Source organism: Crinia signifera, chromosome 5 (genome assembly GCF_055691185.1).
Source record: "Crinia signifera chromosome 5, ASM5569118v1, whole genome shotgun sequence".
NCBI lineage: Eukaryota > Metazoa > Chordata > Amphibia > Anura > Myobatrachidae > Crinia > Crinia signifera.
In genome coordinates this window covers 43,496,752-43,519,453 of record NC_139221.1, presented here as the reverse complement: position 1 = coordinate 43,519,453, position 22,702 = coordinate 43,496,752, and the positions used below count along the sequence as shown (strand labels likewise).

The following is a 22,702-nucleotide window of genomic DNA, read 5'->3' as shown; positions in this document are numbered from 1 at the left end:
ATGTGACACTCTGCCCCCTCCCTCCCCAAACCTTAATGTGACACTTTCCCCTGATTATCTTTAGAAAAACTTGCCTGGCCTCTGATTCAGTGGGTGGCTGTGTTGTGGCTGCTGCTGCTGCTGCTCTTCTCCTTTCTTTCTGCTGGGCTGAGGCTGAGCACGGTGAGCAGGGCTCCTCCAGTCACACCATGTGACTTCCTGGTTAGATCAGGAAGCCGGGGGAAACAAACACACTGTGGGGAGGGAGTGACGCTGCCTGACAGGGGCAGCCAAGTGCACTGCAGAGGAGAGGGAAGGACACGGAGCAGGTAGGGGGATTCTGCTGCTGACGCTGCTGCTGCCTGTCACTGTCATACAGTATGACAGGCGCAGGATAAAGCAGCAGCGCACAGCATCATTCATTACTACAGCGCACCTGAACTTCCACTGCGCCCCTGCTGTGCTACACAGGCCGGCGCATCTCATGTTTGGGGGGTGGATGATTGCAACTTTCGGCCTCACATGTGGCCGGCCTCCCGGGAAAGTTCCCGGTGGCTTAAATGGCCAATCCGCCCCTGTATAAAACTACATACCAGGTGTGTGGAGCTGGAGCAGTAACCAGCTGCTGGAAGGCTGATATCTCTGGTTCTGGGAACAATAGAGACAAGCTTCTAGTGTCCATCAAAGGGGGAGAGCCCCAGCTTTTGGAATATACCCTCAGAAAAACTCTAAGTGAGACAGAACCTGAAATATCTGACTGGGAAGAGCAATTAACAGGCTTGGACTGCTTTGAAGTCAGATATCTCCGGTTCCCAAGGGCCGATATGAAAAATTATTGTACCCATGGAAAGAGGGGACCCTCAGCTTTCAGCCTAGACTCCTGGGGGGGTTTCTTGGTACTCAGAAACCCCCCCTGCGTGCGCTATTGGGGCGGGATCCCCAGCAGCCAATGGTGCACATCGGTGTATGTACAGCATCACTGGTCTATCAGCAAGTGGAGAATAATGTGTATACCTGGCCACGGTCTCACAGCCAGATACACCACCAGGTATGGGGAAGAGGTGACAATGTGGCAGGTGGATAGATCTGGGAGTGTATGGCTGGGAATATGAGGGTATATGGGGGTAATATGGGGGTTTATAGTGGTTTATAGAGGTGTATGGCAGTATATGGGGGTGTATGGGGGTATATGGGATCTCCTTCCATAATATAACATTGCGTAGAACCACTTCCAGCCACTGTGACCACCAGGAGTTCATAGAATGCAGGGAAGACCTCAGTAAGACACAGGCATGAAGTAGCCTAGTGTGTAATACTCTATGGGCGAGTCCACCAAACCCCGCCCGGCGAATGCACGCCCCCCCCCCCCCCCCGGCAGCACTCCCCCCTGGGCGGGAAGCGGGCGCAGAACTTTGCCCAAATCAAACATGCCCCCTGGAGGGCTGCTGCGCATGCGCGCACAGCACCTCCCAGACTCCCAGCCCCCCCCCCCCCCCCCGCTGCCTGATTCAAGATCTCCGCGGGAGTGGCATATACAGGGACACTGGACGCCGGAAGGAAGCCGCCTCAGATGAGCCGTTCCCCTAATCCTCCTCCCCCCGGCACGCATCACTATCGCCGGCAGCCCCCCCCCCCCCGGCGCTCATCCCCATCGCCGCTACCCCCGGCGCTCCTCACCATCGCCGCTACCCCCCGCTCCCGGGACGGTTTCGGGAGCCAATCCGCCCCTTCATATATATATATAATAGATTCTTGCTAAGTAGCAAAGCTGCAAGCAGCAGAGTCACAGAGTAAGTGGGCCAGCAACACCAAATTAAATCATATATGGCTCCTTTAATGTAACATCAGCCAGAAGAATCCAACAAAAACATTCCCCTTGCTTGAGGGGATAGTAAGTACAGCAGTCAACGATTCCGTTTCGGTGTCCACAACACCTTCATCCTGAACTACTCAACTAGTTAATGACACAGCCTGGCTATATATAGGGCGGCACAATATAGCTCAACCCTAAACAACAGATCAAACACACCTGTAAGAAGTCATGAAACATTACCTGCAAGCCGCTCACGATTATCACTCTCTTTGCGGAAGTCCATATATGGATCTTCCGTTATTGCGCACAGGGATTGCTTCCCTGGGCGTATAAATCCTGTGACACGCAGCGTGATCTAGCGTGACACGCATCGCATCATCACGTCCGTCGGGGTCCAGGAAGCAGACGGGAGCATGTACTACAGCTCCATACGTCTGACCGGCGGCGTGAGACGCATGACGCTGCGCACCAATTCGGAAGCGGCTGTAATCAGCGTGTATTACCTGTCAGCCGTATTATACGGGATGCAGTTAAAATCCTGGCGGTCGGGATCCCGGCGTTCAGAATCCCGACGCCGGAATCCCGACCGCCGAAATCCCGACACATTCTCCCTCCAGGGGTTTCCATGACACCCCTGGAGGGAGAATAAATTAGTGTGCCGAGCGTAGCGAGGCACCGGGCCCGCTGCGTGGCGAGCGCAGCGAGCCCGCAAGGGGGGGCGATCCACGTCCCCCCCTTGTCGGGATTTTGGCTGTCGGGATTCCGGCGTCGGGATTCTGAACGCCGGGATCCCGACCGCCGGGATTCAATACTGAATCCGTATTATACACATGGGGCAATTTCTTTAAGAGAGATCTAAGCAGAAAATGTGTTAATTAGAAAATAAAGACATAGGTGAAAACATGAAACAAGTTACATGACAATACTGAAGAAATAATGCAAAAATAGTGAAAAATAGTAAAAATAAGATCAAAATAAAAATATAAAAATGAAAATAATAATAAAAAAGAGACAATAACTCCAAAATTCTCTATAATGCAGATAAGGGTCAAAAAAGGCCAAAAAAGGTCAAAATAAGAAAAAATCAGTGAAGACAGAAAAAATGTGGTCAGAAAAAAATTGACTGATCCACTAGAGATGGGGAGATGTTGCAAAAATCAGACTATGGGGGCATAGGTATAAAAAAAAGCCTAAATAAATGGGGACATGGTGAATTCCTCATTCAAACCCAGTGGAGAGAGGGTCTTTAATTTGTATATACAAAGGTTCTTTTTTTGTAGTAACAGTCTATGCCTGTCACCGCCTCTTCGTAATGGTGGTACGTGGTCCAGTGGGATAAACTTAAAGTCTTTCATCAGGTGTTTTTCCCTGGCAAAATGTCTTGCTACTGGAGGTGTATCTTTGTCCACTTTAAACAGTGCTTTCTTGATTGATGATCTGTGAAGCGCAATTCTTTCTTTAACCATACGAATAGGTTTTACAGATATAAAGTTTTTTACAGGGGCAGAGTATAGCATAGATGACGTATTTGCTCTCACAATCAAGACGATGGTTAATTTTATATTGGACTTGCGTTTCAGGATGGATAAATGATTCACCCGTATGCAGATGGGCACAGTTTACGCACTTCATGCATCTAAATGCGCCATTCCGAAGTTGGAGCCAGCTGGAGCCCGGATTCTTTATAGGGCTGATGTCCGAGTACGTTACCCTATCTTTAATATTTTTGCTCCTTTTATAGCAAAATTGTGGCGGTTCCTGGCATGATGGGCCTAGAATGGGATCTGTGCTGATGATCTTCCAATTTTTTTGAGTGGCTTCCCGTATAATGGGTGAGAAAGTGGAAAAGGTGCTAGAAAAAGTAACTTTAGGTTGGTTTTCACTCTTCTTTTCCTGCGTCAGCAGATCTTCACGACGGAGCTCCAAACATTTTTGGATAGCGGTTGTCACTTCATATTTCTCATAGCCACATTCAATAAATTTGGTGCCCATGGTGTGCAAAGCCTCACTTAACTCATCTTGCTCCGATGTTATTCGCACAACTCTTAGGAGCTGGGAGAATGGTAGCCCCTTCTTGAGGGGTTGGGGGTGAAAGCTTGAGGATAATAGCAGGGTGTTTTTATCCGTGCTTTTACGAAAAAGTCTGGTGGTAAATCGTCCATTTTGTATACCGATGGTCACATCCAGAAAGTCAATGGATACAGGACTGCTGTTACAGGTGAACCTTATTAGTCCTGGTAAACTATTGAGGTGTTTGACGAAATTCTCCAATGTCTCCTGATCTCCAATCCAAACGAGGAATAAGTCGTCAACATATCGCATAAATAATGCGATATATGGTGAGAATACAGGATTGTTAATAATATGCTCAAGTTCATACCTGTGCATGTACAGGTTGGCATAGGCTGGGGCCATATTGGACCCCATAGCCGTACCTGTACATTGCAAGTAGAAGGCATTATTGAACAAAAATATTTTTTTTGTAGAATTAACCACATCAGTTGTAGCAGGTACTCAACTGGGGGACCCTTGTAGTTAGAGTTGTTGGTGATCATCTCTCGAGTGGCAGCTATCCCTTCGTCATTCATTATGTTGGTATATAAGCTGCTCACGAGCGTCACTAGTAAGCAACCAGTGGGCGGTACTCCAAACTGTTTTAATTTGACAAGAAAGTCTGTGGTGTCTTTAATGTAGTAAGGCATAGCCTGGACCACTCCTTGCAGGTGATAGTCTACATATTGGGAGAGAGGCTGACCTAAAGAGCCCATTGACGATATAATTGGTCTCCCAGGAGGGGAGACCAGGCTCTTGTGTACTTTTGGTAAAATGTACATTAATGGAATAATAGGGAATTCCTGTTTCAAAAAGTACATGGTAGACTCGTCAATCCACTCATTTGTGAATCCCATATCGATAATAGCATCGATTTCTCTTTTGTACGATGCAGTGGGGTCATAGGCAAGTTTCCTATAACAAAATGCATCTTGCAGCTGTCGCATGACCTCAGTAACATACGCGGAGCGATCCTTTATCGGCGGGGCGGATGACTATTTCATTGTTCTCGCATAATGATTTAATGGCTGTAGTCTCATTTTTAGTCAAATTTGACTGGAAGTGTTTCCTCCCACTTAATTTGGGCAAAACTTCATGTTTGACTAGCCTGCAAAATGTTTCGATAGAGGGATTCACTGTGGGTGGATCAAAGACACTTTTAGGTTAAATCTGGGAACAGGGCTGATTGACAAATCATCCTTTTTAGCATAGAAGTCCATCAGATTTAATTGCCTACGGAATTTATAGAATTTAATTTCAAACCCAAATGGCTTTTGGGTAAGGCCCTTAGATAGGACTGCCATTTCATCAATGGTGGGTGTATATTTCGATAAATTGAATATAACTAATTCCGATTGCCTCGCTGAGACCTGCTTTCTTGTCTTTTTGTGCTTGCGGCCGCCCCTTCTACATGGTCTTCTGGACTTTTCTTCCTGCTGCGGGTGTGTACTCGTTCGCGAAAAAAAGGCCTTCTGGTTTTGCTCGGTTGGTCACTTTGTGACGTGTGGCTGTCAATATCGGTGTAATGCCTATCAAATCTTCGCCTACTACCCTGGGTATTGCGCCAGGAGCGGGCTGTATTTTGTTTGTTGAGCCAAGGACACACACGCAGTTCTTTGTAGTCCTCACAGACTTTTCTATATTTGGATTTCTTAAAGCTCAACAATTCAGATTTGAAAGTATCCACAACTTCAGTGAGTTTGTTAAGCCAATTGCCCGCCTCGTCTGACTTTAGCACATCCAAACCTCCACTCTCACACTCTGCTATCTCACTTTGCAAAGTAGAAATCTCTGTGTTCACTTGTTGGACCACTAGGATCATTAGGTCCAAGCTACATTGATTTAAAATCATGCACCATTGACGGCAAAAATCTGGGCTGCTGCGTCCGATAGTGGGTTGATTCCGGATGCGGAAGCCGCGTGGTATTAGTTTATCTTTATGATATTGAGAAATTGTAAGACCATGAAGCTCCAATTCAATTAATCTTTTTCTCAGTTTTGATAAATCAGCATACACATCAGTGGGGCTATCTACATCAAAACATAATTTGGACGTATCAGAAAAGAGAATTTTAGATATGTCTTTTTCTAAAAAGCGTTTTGTTCCCATGAGGTCACCCACCTCAGGTTCCATGCTATTTATGTCAAGAGATATCTATGACACAATACAGTGGTAATCAGAATATACTTGTATAATAAGTCACGGTGCAATTTCAGTCCCAAACAAATGGAGATACAGAGAAAGTCTTGAAAAAATCGCACTCATTGATGTATAAGAAAATGCAGGGTGCCGGTCAAAAAATAAACAATAGATTCTTGCTAAGTAGCAAAGCTGCAAGCAGCAGAGTCACAGAGTAAGTAGGCCAGCAACACCAAATTAAATCATATATGGCTCCTTTAAAATCAGACTATGGGGGCATAGGTATAAAAAAAGCCTAAATAAATGGGGACATGGAGAATTCCTCATTCAAACCCAGTGGATAGAGGGTCTTTAATTTGTACAGGTTGAGTATCCCTTATCCAAAATGCTCGGGACAAGGAGAATTTTGGATAACGGATTATTCTGTATTTCTGAATATTTTAATATTTCAATGATGTATTTTGAAGTATCTTGCATTTATGCTGTATAAACACATAATATACACACAAATATATTTTATTACCACATAAAACACGCACAAATATATTTTAATTGTTCAAAAAACAAGGTTTCAAAACGTGAAACAAAATGTGTGTACTATCTCAGCACTGAATTTGAATGCCAAGCAATCATTGTCTTGCACATATATAGTGCCAGTTACATATCATGTCCCCAGTGATGCTGTTACAAATGTCCCCAGTGAGTTTTTAGCAAAAAAAAAAAAATTTCACTTTCTGGAATGTCCGTATTTCGGAATAATTCGGATAACGGATATTCGGATACGGGATACTCGACCTGTATATCCAAAGGTTCTCTTTTTGTAGTAACAGTCTATGCCTGTCACCGCCTCTTCGTAATGGCGGTACGTGGTCATGACTTCTTACAGGTGTTTTTGATCTGTTGTTTAGGGTTGAGCTAGATTGTGCCGCCCTATATATAGCCAGGCTGTGTCATTTACTAGTTGAGCAGTCCAGGATGAAGGTGTTGTGGACACCGAAACGGTATCGTTGACTGTTGTACTTACTATCCCCATTCAAGCAAGGGGAATGTTTTTGTTGGATACTTCTGGCTGATGTCACATTAAAGGAGCCATATATGATTTAATTTGGTGTTGCTGGCCCACTTACACTGTGACTCTGCTGCTTGCAGCTTTGCTACTTAGCAAGAATCTATTGTTTATTTTTTGACCGGCACCCTGCATTTTCTTATACATCAATGAGTGCGATTTTTCAAGACTTTCTATATATATATATATAGAGAGAGAGTGAGAGAACACCTATATATTTCAGAACTCAACTACAGAAGGGATATGGATGGCTTTCAATTAACTAATTTAAACTAGCAGGGGAGGAGAGGTGCCCCCTTGGGAGCAGGAGCCCGCCGGCAGATGACTCCATTGCCTCCCAGACTTCTGCCCCTGCATTATAGTATTCAAAAGGAGAACACACTGCAATAAACGTACCATCGGCAATCTTTATGCCATAACACTTTAATAACTTATCTAAACTTATCTAACTTAACACTACAAATAAAGAGACAGACACAAGTGCTGGCGTTTCAAATAATGAATGTCAAATTTATTAATTGACAACTATATATATTAATCTATAGAAGAGGGTGGCGGCCCTAAAGAACGGTCATAGAGAAAAGGAGGGGTAAGATGACATCACACCATTCATACATCATTGGTGTTCAACTCTCCCACGCTACCCACTCGGGCAAGTGGTGTATCCCACCCCTGTCCAAGGGGCATGGGCTACAAGCGTATCATTGACGGGAGAGCGCACCCCACTATCCTCATAACACTTCATTTGAACAAGGACCGTTCTTTACCGCCGCCAAGAAAGGATAGAAAAAATAGGGAGGGAGGGTGGGGAAAACCGGACCAGAGTGCAGATCACCTGACCTCTGGCTATTCCTACAACAGGAAACTCCTCCCTACTCCCTAATTGGCTATAGCTGCAGCATCATAGCCTAAACATAAACCACAACCAAAGTGCAGGCATCTCAGACTCCTTCGGTAGTTTATGTCACCTCCAGCTTATTCAGCTATCGGTTTTCTTAAACGTACCATCGGCAATCTTTATGCCATAACACTTTAATAACTTATCTAAACTTATCTAACTTAACACTACAAATAAAGAGACAGACACAAGTGCTGGCGTTTCAAATAATGAATGTCAAATTTATTAATTGACAACTATATATATTAATCTATAGAAGAGGGTGGCGGCCCTAAAGAACGGTCATAGAGAAAAGGAGGGGTAAGATGACATCACACCATTCATACATCATTGGTGTTCAACTCTCCCACGCTACCCACTCGGGCAAGTGGTGTATCCCACCCCTGTCCAAGGGGCATGGGCTACAAGCGTATCATTGACGGGAGAGCGCACCCCACTATCCTCATAACACTTCATTTGAACAAGGACCGTTCTTTACCGCCACAAGCCAAGCCTTAGGCTGCAGCACCGCCACCCTAAACGCTCAGCACTTACTAAACAACAACACATCAACTAAAACCTCTAAACAAATCGTCCAGGAATATGGCCATTCCCTCAGGACTCAGATGGACACCGTCCGGCCTATACAGGGAACCCCGCTTATAGGTGATGGAGTCATGCCTGATGACTCCACCCCTATTAGCCAACAGGTATCGCTGCACCGCAGCATTGACCTTCCTCCGTGCGCTATCCAAGCGGGGCCCTGACCTAGCATTCCTCCAGACTCGCCTAGGAATCATTGAGGACCAAATCAGTTGGCAGCAAGGGAGCGCTTGAGCCACAATATGCAGGTCCCTGATGATAATCGACCTAAGTTCTAAGGCGGTGCATTGGCCTAGATCGTTTCCGCCCAGGTGCAAAATTAGCACCTCAGGGACTCCGAAGTCCCGCACCGACCTCAGCAAAAGGCCCCGTAGCGCTCCCCAACGCATGCCTCGCACACCCAACCATCGCACTTTCTGAGCTTTCACTCGCATACTCTCATTCAAACTGCCACACGCCATTGATGCCCAGTGGACAAAAGAGTGTCCCATCACCCACACCGTCTTGGAGTCCCTGCGACCTGAAAGATGTAAACAGGTTAGGACACATGCCATCCAAAATCACACTTCACTTAACAGACCAACCACACCGGAGAAGGCAAAGATAAAGAAAACGTAACCGACCAGACCTTGAGGCACACTGCACAGAAAACCCCCGGAGTAAACTAACCAGGACGCCATGTCAGATTGGAATTAAGCCGAATTGTGCCCCCGGGGGAAAGTGGACCACCTCAAGACTCCCGCTAAAGTGAGACGAGTACTTATGCGTCCAGTCGGTTACAGTCTAGCAGATGGAGAGACAGACCAGGCCGAATGTATCTGCGGAACGCTGCCGAGCGCCATCGACCCAGAGACTGTATCTCTGCGTCGGATTGACCCCCAGCAGCAGCAGATGTGGCCGCCCCGGTCCGAAAGGAGTGTGTACCAAACTCCCGCGGATCCAGGCCAAGAGATCCCAGGGCACGTTGCAAAACATGGCAGAACTGGTATTTTGTCAATGAAGAGCCATCTTCATGCATTAACCAAGCCCCAGGGCGGTCAGGACGCAGCAGGGCGTAGGCGCTTGCCATCACCACTGGGCAAATCCCTTCCACCAGGCACGGTTGCAGTGACAGCCATTGGCCTCTCCCAGTCTGATCCGTCTTGGAACGTCTTACCCGGCACCAAACCAAATCGCCCTGTATCAATACATCCTCTAACAACAGAGGAGAAGGTCGATGCCTCGACGGGGCTACCAGCTCGCCGACCCTGAAAGCTCCATGGAATGCCATGGCATATGCCAAGCGAAACAGTCGGACCTCATATTCAGAGTGACATACATCCCAAACCGCCCCCAATAAGGGAGGCAGCAGGGACACGTCAATGGGCCTTCTGCTATCTGGAGCCACAGGGGAAGCGCGCCGCCAGCCCCTCAGGGCCCGAGACACAAGAAAAGACCGGCCGGGGTCCGATCTCCCATACAGCGATGAGAAGAACGACACGCCGGCCAACAGCCGTCTCACGGCTGACACAGTCCGCCCTCCGGAGTACAAACTCCACACAAACGCCAGCATGGCTTCGCCCGGGGCCTTACCTTGCTGTGACGCGGACATTCTGAATTGTTCCCATTCCAGCCAGCCAGCTTTGTAACAACGCAGCGTCCTGGGAGCAATAGCCCGCATGGCTAGTTCCTCCATGCCGGCCTGATGACCTGCCAAACATAAGGAGGACACGGCTCACCAACCAAATCCGCTCCCGGAGCTAGGGACCGGAACCTAGCCCAGTCACGCCTGGACAGGGCGTCGGCCACCGAGTTGTCCACCCCGGGAACGTGCCTGGCCACAAAATGCAGGTTAAGCCGCAGACATACCAATACAAGGCGAGAGAGCAGGCGCACCACAGGGAGAGAAGAAGAGCTCTGTCTGTTGATGGCCTGCACCACCCCCAGGTTATCACACCAGAAGGTGATGCAGGCATCACGTAGGCGGTCGCCCCACAGTTCCAGGGCCACCACAATAGGGAACAGCTCCAGGAGAAGCATGTTCCTGGTGAGCCCCTCTTGCGCCCATTCCTCCGGCTAGGTCTCCGCGCACCAAGAGCCGTGCAGGAAGGCTCCAAAGCCTATTCCCCCGGCCGCATCGGTGTATAGCTGCAATTCCTCGCTGTACCGCGGAGGGCTAGGCCACAGCAACACACCGTTGAAGTCGCGGAGGAAAACATCCCAGACTCTAAGATCCCTTTTGAGCTCAGCATTCAGGCGGACAAAGAATTGGGGCCTATTTGGACCCGCCATGGCCAGTTCCAGTTTTCGACAGAAAACCCTCCCCATGGGGATAACCCGGCAAGCGAAGTGAAACAGGCCCAGTAGGGACTGTAGCTGGCGTACCCGGAGTTTGCCGGAGGCCAGGGACTGGGAGATCGCCCCTTGTAGCCGTGCAAGCTTATCAAGGGGCAACCTGCAGCACCCGGCCCGTGTGTCAATCTCAATGCCCAAGAATGAAAGGCATTCAGTAGGCCCCTCTGTCTTGTCCTTCGCGACAGGGACTCCGAAATGTAAGAACAGCTGCTGCATTGCGCTCAGGAGAGCCCCGCAACGCGGGGAATCAGCCGGGCCTACGCACAGGAAGTCGTCCAAATAATGGGCGACCCCCGGCTCGCCCGTATACTCCGTGACGCACCAATGCAGGAAGCTGCTAAAACACTCGAAGTAGGCGCAGGACACCGAGCAGCCCATAGGCAGGCAACGGTCTACATAATAACCTGAAGGCAGCTTAAAACCCATAAACCTAAAGGAGTCCGGGTGCAGGGGCAGCAGTCGGAATGCCGACTCAATGTCAACCTTGCCTAGCAGGGCCCGCCCCCCGAAGCCGCGCACAATAGCTAAAGCCTCCTCGAAGGATTGGTACCGTACATGACACAACTCCATAGGAATTGCATCATTTACAGACAATCCAGGTGGGTGGGACAGATGCTGTATCAGGCGAAACTTGCCTGTCTCTTTCTTGGGGACTACTCCAATAGGTGACAGTACCAAACCCCGAACCGGAGGTTCAGGAAATGGGCCCACCATCCTACCCAATTTTACCTCCTTCTCGACCTTCTCCAGGACGACTTGGGGCATATCGATTGCTGACTTCAGGTTTCTCGGGGACCCGGACGCCACCTCCCCTTGAATGGGGAGGAGGAATCCTTGCGAGAAACCCGCGGCCAGAAACTGCGCTTCATCCCGGAGGGGGTAACGCCCCAGCCAACTGGCTAGGCGGTCGCCCCTCACGGGGGACGGGGCTTTACTGTGGAGGAGCAGGGGCTGGGTTGGCCCCGGCATTTTGCCTGGGAGCCCCCCCAGCCTGTTTGCCACGCGTGCACTCCTTAACCGGGTGTCCTCCCCAGCACTTTGAGCATTGGTGACGAAACTTACAGCGGGAACCCGCTGCGCATCCTGCCCCGTTGTAAGCAAAGCATCTGCCCGCTGACTGCCCCCCTCCAGAGCCCCCGCGAAAGGACGAGGGGGCCCTGCGTGGGGCTGACGCGGGTGTTGAAACCACCGGAGCCGGGGCGGCGGAGGTCGAAACCGACGGTTTCTTACCCATCCACACCTCGACATCCTTAGCGCCAAGGGCCATGATCTCACAACCCGACTGCTTCCGCCGGAATTGCTCGTCATAAGCCCGCCAGACGTTCTCGCCGTCGGCCATATACATGGCGTGCATCATATGGATGTATCTAATAACATTCATATGCTCCTGGGGTCTGGTCTCCAAGTAGCATGCAGCAAACATAAACAGCCCCACTTGCCACCTCTGATACGTGCAATAGGCTGCCTCGCCAATCCCCCCTTTACGCTTTGCCTCGCGGTAATCTTTCTCATCCTGCGCAGTCATAGTAAAGAAGCTGACGTATCTGCCCTCCCTTATCCTATCCCTTACGCTGCGCCTGAGGCCTCTTAGTACTGCCGTATTCTCGCAGTGGACCACCTGCCCCCTAGGAAACAACGGGGAGCCCGAGTCGCCACTGGAGGACTGCGAGCGCCTCCGGTGTCTCCTAGAGCGTCTGTGCCTGTGCCTGGATCTGCGTCCCCCCTCCTCGCCGGAGGTCACAGACTCTGACCCCGAGGAGGAGGATGTACGGGAATACCTGCGCCTGCGCTTCTTGCGTGCTCTGGCTGACCCACCTGACACAGCTCCCGCTGTAGCCGCACCTGCTGTTCCGGAGGGACCAGCCACCTCTGACGGTCCGGCAATGGCCTCCTCTGCCTGGTGCTGCGATGGTGTCGGCACGACTGCGTCCCTTGGCGGTGTGGAAGCCATATTCGCGAAAGGCGTGCCCAGAGCTGCCAGCACGTGTGCCGCAGGGTCCCGGATAGAAGGAACAGAAGGGAGTACAGTAGTAGCTAGATTCCCAGGCCCTGACTGTACCGGTTGCTGACCCGCCCTCGGCGTCAGCATCGCTACCAGCTGCCGCACCACTGCCATATCTACCTCCGTGGAGGGTGCTTGCGCAACTCCAGGGGACACTGCCTCTGCAGCCGTGGCTGAAATAGCCTGCGCTGCCTGTGATAGCCTGACGCGCTGGGATAGCAAGCGCGCCCTAGAGAGCCACCCGCTCCTTGCCCTCCTTAAGGGAGTCATGGGGGACCCCGTGGAGGGGTGGCCCTGTGTGGGCAATGTAGGACGGGCTGACTGAGCAGGAGAGCCCCTGTGCTGTGTCCCAGGACCCGCAGCTCGCGTCCGGCGGCCATCTTGGATGGGCGCGGATGCACCTGTGACTGTTGCTGCGGGACCCTGAGACCGCGTGCGCCTGCCCCGCTGACTACCTCCGCCAGGGGTGCCTCCGCTACCCCGGGCGGGAGCGCTACTCGCTCTATTAGCTTGCGGCCTAGCACCGCGCGCCGCCGCGTCATCAGCCGATGACGCGGATCTCGCGCCCCGCCGCTGTGGACCCGCTCTCGCCGCCGCTCTGCCTCCCCGCCCGGCCTGCGCGACGCTAGCCGTTGGGGGATCAGAGGGGGAGCCGGGCTGTGCAAAACGGGAGGGAGGGTGGATGTTTCTCCGCGGGCGCGGCATGGCTAGGCCTGGCGGCAGCAGCGTTACACTATCTGGCACCAAATCCCCCAAGGAGCAGCCTGACAGAAGAGACAGAGGTATGTGGAAGGGAGAGAAGTATGAAAGTAGAAGGAATAAGTGAGGATGACAGAGGAATAAGTACAAGAGAGAGTCTGAAACCAACCTGCTCCTTGGAAAACCGGACCAGAGTGCAGATCACCTGACCTCTGGCTATTCCTACAACAGGAAACTCCTCCCTACTCCCTAATTGGCTATAGCTGCAGCATCATAGCCTAAACATAAACCACAACCAAAGTGCAGGCATCTCAGACTCCTTCGGTAGTTTATGTCACCTCCAGCTTATTCAGCTATCGGTTTTCTTGTAATAAAAGTGGCTGCAAAAGTTCACAGATTGCTGAGAGCCGGTGACTAATGAACAAAATAAAGATGGATTTAAATAAATGAGTTTCTTCATGTTACATGTGAGGAAATGACACAAACACAAACACACACACACGTGTACACATCCCTGTATATCTCACATAACAGCCGCGCCATTACCAAGGGTAACATACCAACTCTCAGGCAGCAATAAAGGCCAATGTTACTTTCCCTTCAATGTCACCAACATAGATAGAAGCGCACAGATCCCTCCACCAGTAACTTTTCCCTTCTGTACCTGCTCCTCATGGGCCTGATTCAGACCTGATTGCACATGTGATTAGTAAGCCGCCACCCCCCACAGTGTAATCCCGCCCTTCACAAACCTGCAAATAGGTAGCGAAGATGTCGCAGACCAGCAAAAAGCTGCAGATCCATTTGCAGCTCACTCACCGTGGAAAGATCTCACCGCTGTGTTCAGGCTGTGCGTAGCCCTGGACTTACCCACTGGGCAGTGGCGGATTCAGCGGGGGGCACCCGGGCACGTGCCCCCGCTGTCATTTCATTTTGTAGCTGAGGTCCAGGGCTTTCCAACGAGCCCAGCCCCGTGTCTCTAGCCCCCCGGGAACTGGAGATATCGCCTGGCAAAGCTGTAACGTTTTTTCCCCATAGGATAATATGGGACCCTTCAATTCGGACCCCCACCCGGTTCCGACGGCTGCCAGTTCCGGCCCTGGCATCACAGAAGCTTGTGGTTGATCTCATTCAATTCCAATCGCTGGGCCTTCAAAATGTTACCAGGCTGGTCCATATCGGTCAATTGGTTCCAGAGATATTGCGCGTAAACCAATTTTTTTATTTTTGAAATGTAATTTCATGGCTGTTCATGTTCTTTGAGGGCAGATTACTCTGGAATCAAACGTTTCAGTTTTACTGGACCAAAATCATTCAAAGCCCACTCAAAAGTTCTTCAATATGATACTTGTCTCATGTAAATGGGTCAGCTGCTTCCGAAGATATAGCCGGTTAAATGAGATAACTGGTTAAAGGGGAGGGGGGGAGGGGGGGAGAGGTGGTTTTCTCTCCCCCTCACCATAGGCGTGCGCACAGGGGGTGCCGGGGGTGCACAGGCACCTCCGCACAATATCAGCACTTCCTAATGACCGGCAGTGGCAGTGCCCCCGGCCGCCTAGCAGTACCTGCGCTGGGCTGGGCTCCTTCAGCAGTCAGCAGGACCTCTCCCCCCGTCCCCTTTAACCGTGATTGGGCCACGCCCCTGCCTTTTCCTGTGCCCGGGTGAACTAATGCAGCTGCAGTAGTAGTGAAGTAGTGCAGCTGCAGGCCACCTAGCAGTACCTGCGCTGGGCTGGGCTGGCCTGGGCTCCTTCAGCAGTCAGCAGGACTTGAGGTTTCAAAAGCAGGCGTGGCCACAGGGGGTCCGTGATTAGGCCACGCCCCTTCCTTTTCCTGTGCCCGGGTGAACTAGTGCAGCTGCAGTAGCCCTGTAGCCTACTGTTCTGTGTCAGGCTCACAGGATGGCTCCTGGCTGAAACCTGAAGGTAATGTATGCAGAGATTGGGGAGTGTGCCATTTATTGTGAGGGAGTGGGCTGTGTGTGAGAATGTAGTGAGGGGAACAGGGGGCCTGATTCAGGATCACTCACTAAGCATCAATCTTTTGCTGCCTAGCAAGCGGAACACCGCCCACGAATAACTGGGAAAACTGTACTGTCCCTGCTGTATTGTTACCTGCCTGGCTGATGCGGTGACCAGTGGTGCCGCTGATGGCTGCCTAGGCGCTGTACAGCTCGGCGGGTATTTGTTCCCTGTGTGATAACTGTGCTGTCTCTGCCTATATTGTTAACCACCCGGGGGTCCAGTGGTGCGGCTGATGGCTGCCAAGGCACTGCGCAGCTCAGCGAATATATGTTCCCTGTGTCTATATCACCCATGGTACATCTAGTGTATACATATAATACATACATTAGTCACTATGCACTGTGTAATGTGACTATAGGTCACTACGTGCAAATATTCCTCACTGTGCTGTGTAATGTGACTATGGGTCACTACGTGCGAATATTCATCACTGTGCTGTGTAATGTGACTATGGGTCACTACGTGCGAATATTCGCCACTGTGCTGTGTAATGTGAATATGGGTCACTACGTGCGAATATTCATCACTGTGCTGTGTAATGTGACTATAGGTCACTACGTGCGAATATTCATCACTGTGCTATGTAATGTGACTATAGGTCACTACGTGCAAATATTCATCACTGTGCTGTGTAATGTGACTATGGGTCACTACGTGCGAATATTCATCACTGTGCTGTGTAATGTGACTATAGGTCACTACATGCGAATATTCATCACTGTGCTGTGTAATGTGACTATAGGTCACTACGTGCGAATATTCATCACTGTGCTGTGTAATGTGACTATAGGTCACTACGTGCGAATATTCATCACTGTGCTGTGTAATGTGACTATAGGTCACTACGTGCAAATATTCATCACTGTGCTGTGTAATGTGACTATGGGTCACTACGTGCGAATATTCATCACTGTGCTGTGTAATGTGACTATAGGTCACTACGTGCGAATATTCATCACTGTGCTGTGTAATGTGACTATAGGTCACTACGTGCGAATATTCATCACTGTGCTGTGTAATGTGACTATAGGTCACTACGTGCGAATATTCATCACTGTGCTGTGTAATGTGACTATAGGTCACTACGTGCGAATATTCATCACTGTGCTGTGTAATGTGACTATAGGTCACTACGTGCGAATATTCGTCATTGTGCTGTGTAATGTGAATATAGGTCACTACGTGCAAATATTCGTCACTGTGCTGTGTAATGTGACTATGGGTCACTACGTGCAAATATTCATCACTGTGCTGTGTAATGTGACTATGGGTCACTACGTGCGAATATTCGTCACTGTGCTGTGTAATGTGAATATGGGTCACTACGTGCGAATATACATCACTGTGCTGTGTAATGTGACTATAGGTCACTACGTGCGAATATTCGTCACTGTGCTGTGTAATGTGACTATAGGTCACTACGTGCGAATATTCATCACTGTGCTGTGTAATGTGACTATAGGTCACTAGGTGCGAATATTCATCACTGTGCTGTGTAATGTGACTATAGGTCACTACGTGCGAATATTCATCACTGTGCTGTGTAATGTGACTATAGGTCACTACGTGCGAATATTCGTCACTGTGCTGTGTAATGTGAATATGGGTCACTACGTGCGAATATTCGTCACTGTGCTGTGTAATGTGACTATAGGTCACTACGTGCGAATATTCGTCACTGTGCTGTGTAATGTGACTATAGGTCACTACGTGCGAATATTCGTCACTGTGCTGTGTAATGTGACTATAGGTCACTACATGCGAATATTCGCCACTGTGCTGTGTAATGTAAATATAGGTCACTACGTGCGAATATTCGTCACTGTGCTGTGTAATGTGAATATTGGTCACTGCGTGCGAATATTCGTCACTGTGCTGTGTAATGTGAATATTGGTCACTGCACTCTGTATAATGTGAATATGGGTCACTGCGCACTGTATAATGTGAATATCTGTCACTACACGCTGTGTAATGTGACTGTGGGTCACTGCGTGCTGTGTAATGAGAATATGGGTCACTATGTGCTGTGTCATGTGAATATGGGTCACTGCGCGCTGTATAATGTGAATATCGGTCACTAAGTGCTGTGTAATGTGACTGTGGGTCACTGCGTGCTGTGTAATGTGAATATGGGTCACTGCGTGCGAATATTTGTCACTGTGCTGTGTAATGTAACTATGGGTCACTACGCACTGTGTAATGTGATTATGGGTCTGTAGAGAGGAGGCCACGGAGTCACAACTGACAGGTGGCCTCCCAGGTGCATTGGCCTATCGGTAATCTTCCCTGTAAGGACTATAATCAATCTGCCCCTGGTTGTAGGGGACTGTACAGGCTACATCTTTGAAATACCAAATAAGCAGCAGTTATTTCATACTTGCCTACCTGACCCTCTCCATGAGGGAAAAAATGCTCTGTTCCTGGACTTCCCTGGTAATGTAGGATTGCCATCACCTGTGGTGAAACACCTTTCTTATCAATTACCTAGCTCCCCACAGGTGATGCCAATCATACATTAACAGGGAATTCCAGGAACAGAGCATTTTCTCCCTCATGGAGAGGAACGGGTAGGCAAGTATGAGTTATTTCATTCAATGCTTTACCCACTGGGTATTCAGATTCAAAATGGCATGGATCAGTTCTTAGATGGGATCCCACCTGTTTCACAATTTTTTTGCGATCTTTAATCCAAAAGACTTTCCACTGGCACCTGACCTTGGAAAAAGTCACCATCCAAGAGTAGTATTCCTCAATATTTTACCACTGATGGTTGGTGGTTTGCTATAGATGACAGGGGTGCAATGTTGGTGCAATAAAGGGGGCCTTTTCCAGATGCGTGTACCATAGCCCTGCACTACCCTTAAATTGTTCTTTTGCCGCTGTATCCATCTCTGATTGGGCCACAACTTTCATTTTCACACTTGCAATATTGCAATGTCCACCTGATGCAACCATCTATTATTTTACATTGTTGTTTCTTACGATCAATGGAAAGTACCGATGGCCATTACTAGTCCCTTAGGGTCAAATGTATCAAGCTTCAAAAATGATAAAATGGAGAGTGATATACAACCAGCCAATCGGCTCTTACCTGTCATTTTTCAAACCCAGTCTGTGTCATGACAGGTAGGAGCTGATTGGCTGGCTGTTTGTCACTCTCCATTTATCACTTTTTGAAGCTTGATACATCTGACCCTTAACCACTTGAGTGGTATGCCTGGAAATTTTCATGGCTCAGCTGCGCTGACGCAGCGGGCTGTCATGGAAAATTTCTGGGCATACCACTTTGTAGTAGATGCGCTCCAGTGGTGCCTCCATTGGAGCACCACTGGCGCACTACCTTTAGGGGTCCCCCGCTTCATCACCCCCACCCCTCCTTTTGGTCCCCCCACTCCGGCATACCCGGTGATCGCACGACGGAGCTCCCCCGCCGCCAGCCGCCAATCACCATACTGTTGTAACATAGGCTGCAGGCTCGGGGATGTTCGGAGCGGCTCGGGGGGACTTGGGAGAGTTCAGACACCCGAGTCCTCCTGAGCTGCTGCGAAACATCCCCGAGCCGCGTACTAACACCGGAGAGAAGGTGAGGGGGGCGGCAGGTTCCTATGACCTGTGGTGGGTTTTGCTGGGCCAGGACAAACCTGTCCTGGTAGGTTTGTCCTACCCCAGCAAAACCCACCACTCAAGGGGTTAATCTAGTATAAAAACAAATTCAATTTGGGCAAAATAAACCAGGAACACACAAATAAATTATTACTATGACCTCAATACAGGAAATACTGTCAGATGTTATGTGAGATGGAGAAAGGATTATAACATACAGATAGAGCCATCCTCTAGCCCTTTAATAGGATTAAGTGAGCCATAGCTTTCGGATTTAATCCTATGCTAATCTCCTACTGTATTGTTTTACAGCTGAGACCAATATACTTTGGCTCCCCATGGCTCACCATGGCTATCCAAAGAAGGAAGCCATTTAGTAATTTTTAAGCACCAGCACTTTAAATCCCGACCTTCCATCCTTCCTTATTTAGGGGGTTGATTTTATACTTAATAACATTTATTATTTATTTGAGGAACAAAAAAACAGGGACTGTGATGGGCACCAGGTTAGCCCCAAGCTACGCAAACTTCTTTATGAGCCAATGGGAACAGGATGTAGTTTGGTCCAATAGTGCGTGCGGGGTGAACCTGGTGTCCTGGAAGAGGTATATTGATAATATTATTTTTTTCTGGAATGGGAACGAGGATGATTTAACTTCCTTTTGTAATTATCTCAATACAAATAACAGAAATATTGATCTTAGTTTCACTATAAATAATATCAGCATAGATTTTTTAGATTTGACTATATTTATTGAGAATGAGGTTATTAAGACCAGAACTTTTACCAAGCCAACCGACTCATTATCATACATACAACTAGGGATGCCAATCCTGGGGCAATTTTTCAATCCAGGAAATCGTGATTGAAAAATGCCCAATTCCGGGATTCCCGGCCGTTTTGTAGCCGGGCAGGTGAAGCCAGCAGCCGGTGGGCGGGCGAAGCCAGGATCCGGTGGTTGGGCATGCAGTGAAAACGGGTGCCAGGCAGGTGGTGTCGGGAAGCCGGAAGCACACTGTGCGGCTGTGTGGCCTGCGTAGCGTGACCTGTCACCTTGTCACGCTGCGCAGAGTTGCACTGCCAGGACAGGAGTACTCGCTCAGACGCTTCCCGGCTTTAGACTGCGCATGCGCAGTCTAATCCTGAAATCCCAGGATTAGAAATCCCAGAGTTTTAGAGGCCAAATCCCAGGATCCCGCCGATCCCGATCCCTGGATTGGCCACCCTACATACAACGTGACAGTTGTCATCCCTCCCAATAGTTAGACGCGATCCCAGGTGGACAGTTTAAAATACTTAGGCGTAACTGTATAGATGACACTGCCTTTGATGAGCAATCTAAGAGAATGGCGAATCATTTTTTAAACAGTGGCTACGATTCTGATTTTATTGAAAGAAAGGTCAATGAGACTAGTGAGATTGACAGAAAGGACCTCTTAGGTGAAGCAACCATTAAACCGAATACTGGTGATTATACATTAGCTTTTATAACGGGTTTTAATGCCCAACAAAAGATTTTAGAAGGGTCTTTTCTAAAAAATTGGGGAATTTTAAAAAGGTACCCTGTGTTGTGGAAAATCCTACCCGATCACCCTAAGTTCATCTATAGGAGAGCCCCCACCATTAAGAATAAAATTGTATGTGTTTTTTCTTCCCCCCTCCCAACCTAAAGGTAGAATTCTCACTAAAGGTTTTCACAGGTGTGGGCTGTGTAAGGGGTGCCAAGAAATAAAGATTCAGGGCATTTCTAAACTAACTACAACTAACATCAACGGGGTATAGGTTACAATAGACGATTTTATATCTTGTAATACGAACAATGTTATTTATGTGGTGGAGTGCTCCTGTCACCTTTTTTTATATAGGTCGCACCTCCAGACCTTTGAAAGTGCGGTGGTGAGAGCACTTAAATAATATAAAAAAGGGGTTGAGGTGAAATGGTTTTTATGATGCCTTTTGTTATCTTTATAATTTTTTATGTATTTTTAATTTTTTTAATATCTGCACTTTCAATACCATTGTTATTTATTGTATATTTATTGATTCTATTTGAGGTTCATCGCCATCTAAGAAAAGGACATACAATGGTGTTTTCAGAGAAGATCCATTCATTATACGGCAACAATGAATGTCTGTTTGCCCATAAATCTTCCCTCAACCAAGATGGCGTCTGAGAGACCAATAGATAACATCGATCTTGCTGCCCACAAATCTTCCCTCAATAAAGATGGCACCCGGAGAAACAAGTAGATACTTTCAGATGGAACCGACATCCAGACCTTTGAAAGTGCGGTGGTGAGAGCACTTAAATAATATAAAAAAGGGGTTGAGGTGAAATGGTTTTTATGATGCCTTTTGTTATCTTTATAATTTTTTATGTATTTTTAATTTTTTTAATATCTGCACTTTCAATACCATTGTTATTTATTGTATATTTATTGATTCTATTTGAGGTTCATCGCCATCTAAGAAAAGGACATACAATGGTGTTTTCAGAGAAGATCCATTCATTATACGGCAACAATGAATGTCTGTTTGCCCATAAATCTTCCCTCAACCAAGATGGCGTCTGAGAGACCAATAGATAACATCGATCTTGCTGCCCACAAATCTTCCCTCAATAAAGATGGCACCCGGAGAAACAAGTAGATACTTTCAGATGGAACCGACATCCAGTGGGGGTCTCCTTCAAAGTTGCCTCCGGAGGAAGCCGGAAGTTATCGAACCATTTCCGGCGGGTTCCGTGCCACAAGTGACATGCGGTTTGGGTGGAAATGTAGGCGGAAGTGAGGTCAGCAGCGTCTGACACGAGTTCAGGCGGCTGGATTGGGAACCTCGGTCGTGGTCCGCCCAGCGCCAGAGAATGTGAACCAATGTTGTGGGGGAATGTCGGACTTTGTTTTTACTTCCTATGTTGGTATTAGATGTTTTATTGGACGCTTTATAATGGGTGTGATATATATATGTTTCTGTGTACTTCTATTGGCGATCCAAGTGCCAATCTATCACATAGCCCTTAGGATTGGCTGATGCAAGTTTAAAATCCATGCAGAGTGTAACTACAGGCACTCTCCTTGAGAAAGACCGTAGTGACGGTCGAAAACGCGTTTGGAGTCTTTTTAGTTACTTTCTGATGGGACGTTGGTTGGATTCTTGACCAGTTGCCTGCCTTGCCTGACTTGGAGGTTTTATCCCGGGTATCACCTTCACTTCTAGTGCTTATGAGAGCTGCTCACCCCAGTTCTTTTTTTCACCTACAGTATGTCCCATGTTTGTGTATGTGTGTTTTATGAAATAAAATAATGTTGCACCATATACTTTTATCTTTAATTTCTGGGATATTCTGCTGGGAGTCCTATTGACATTGCCATTGTGAATTGAGGCTCTCACTGTGTGTTGTGTTTCACCAGAGAAGAGGGGAACGTGCGGTATTTGTTTTGATATTCTAAATCCAGCTTTCTAAATACGGAGAAGAGGATCGCCCCTATATTGCCAGGGTTGTACCTTT

At 48.4% G+C, this 22,702-nt stretch overlaps 1 long non-coding RNA gene across 1 annotated transcript; it reads left to right on the top strand.

The window, feature by feature from the left end:
• The first annotated feature begins 215 nt into the window (after window positions 1-215).
• On the top strand, window positions 216-22,477 carry LOC146079435 (uncharacterized). The gene is made up of 3 exons (XR_014474528.1): window positions 216-308; window positions 21,249-21,489; window positions 21,648-22,477. It is a non-coding gene; the product is annotated as an uncharacterized LOC146079435 (long non-coding RNA).
• Window positions 22,478-22,702: the final 225 nt, after the last annotated feature.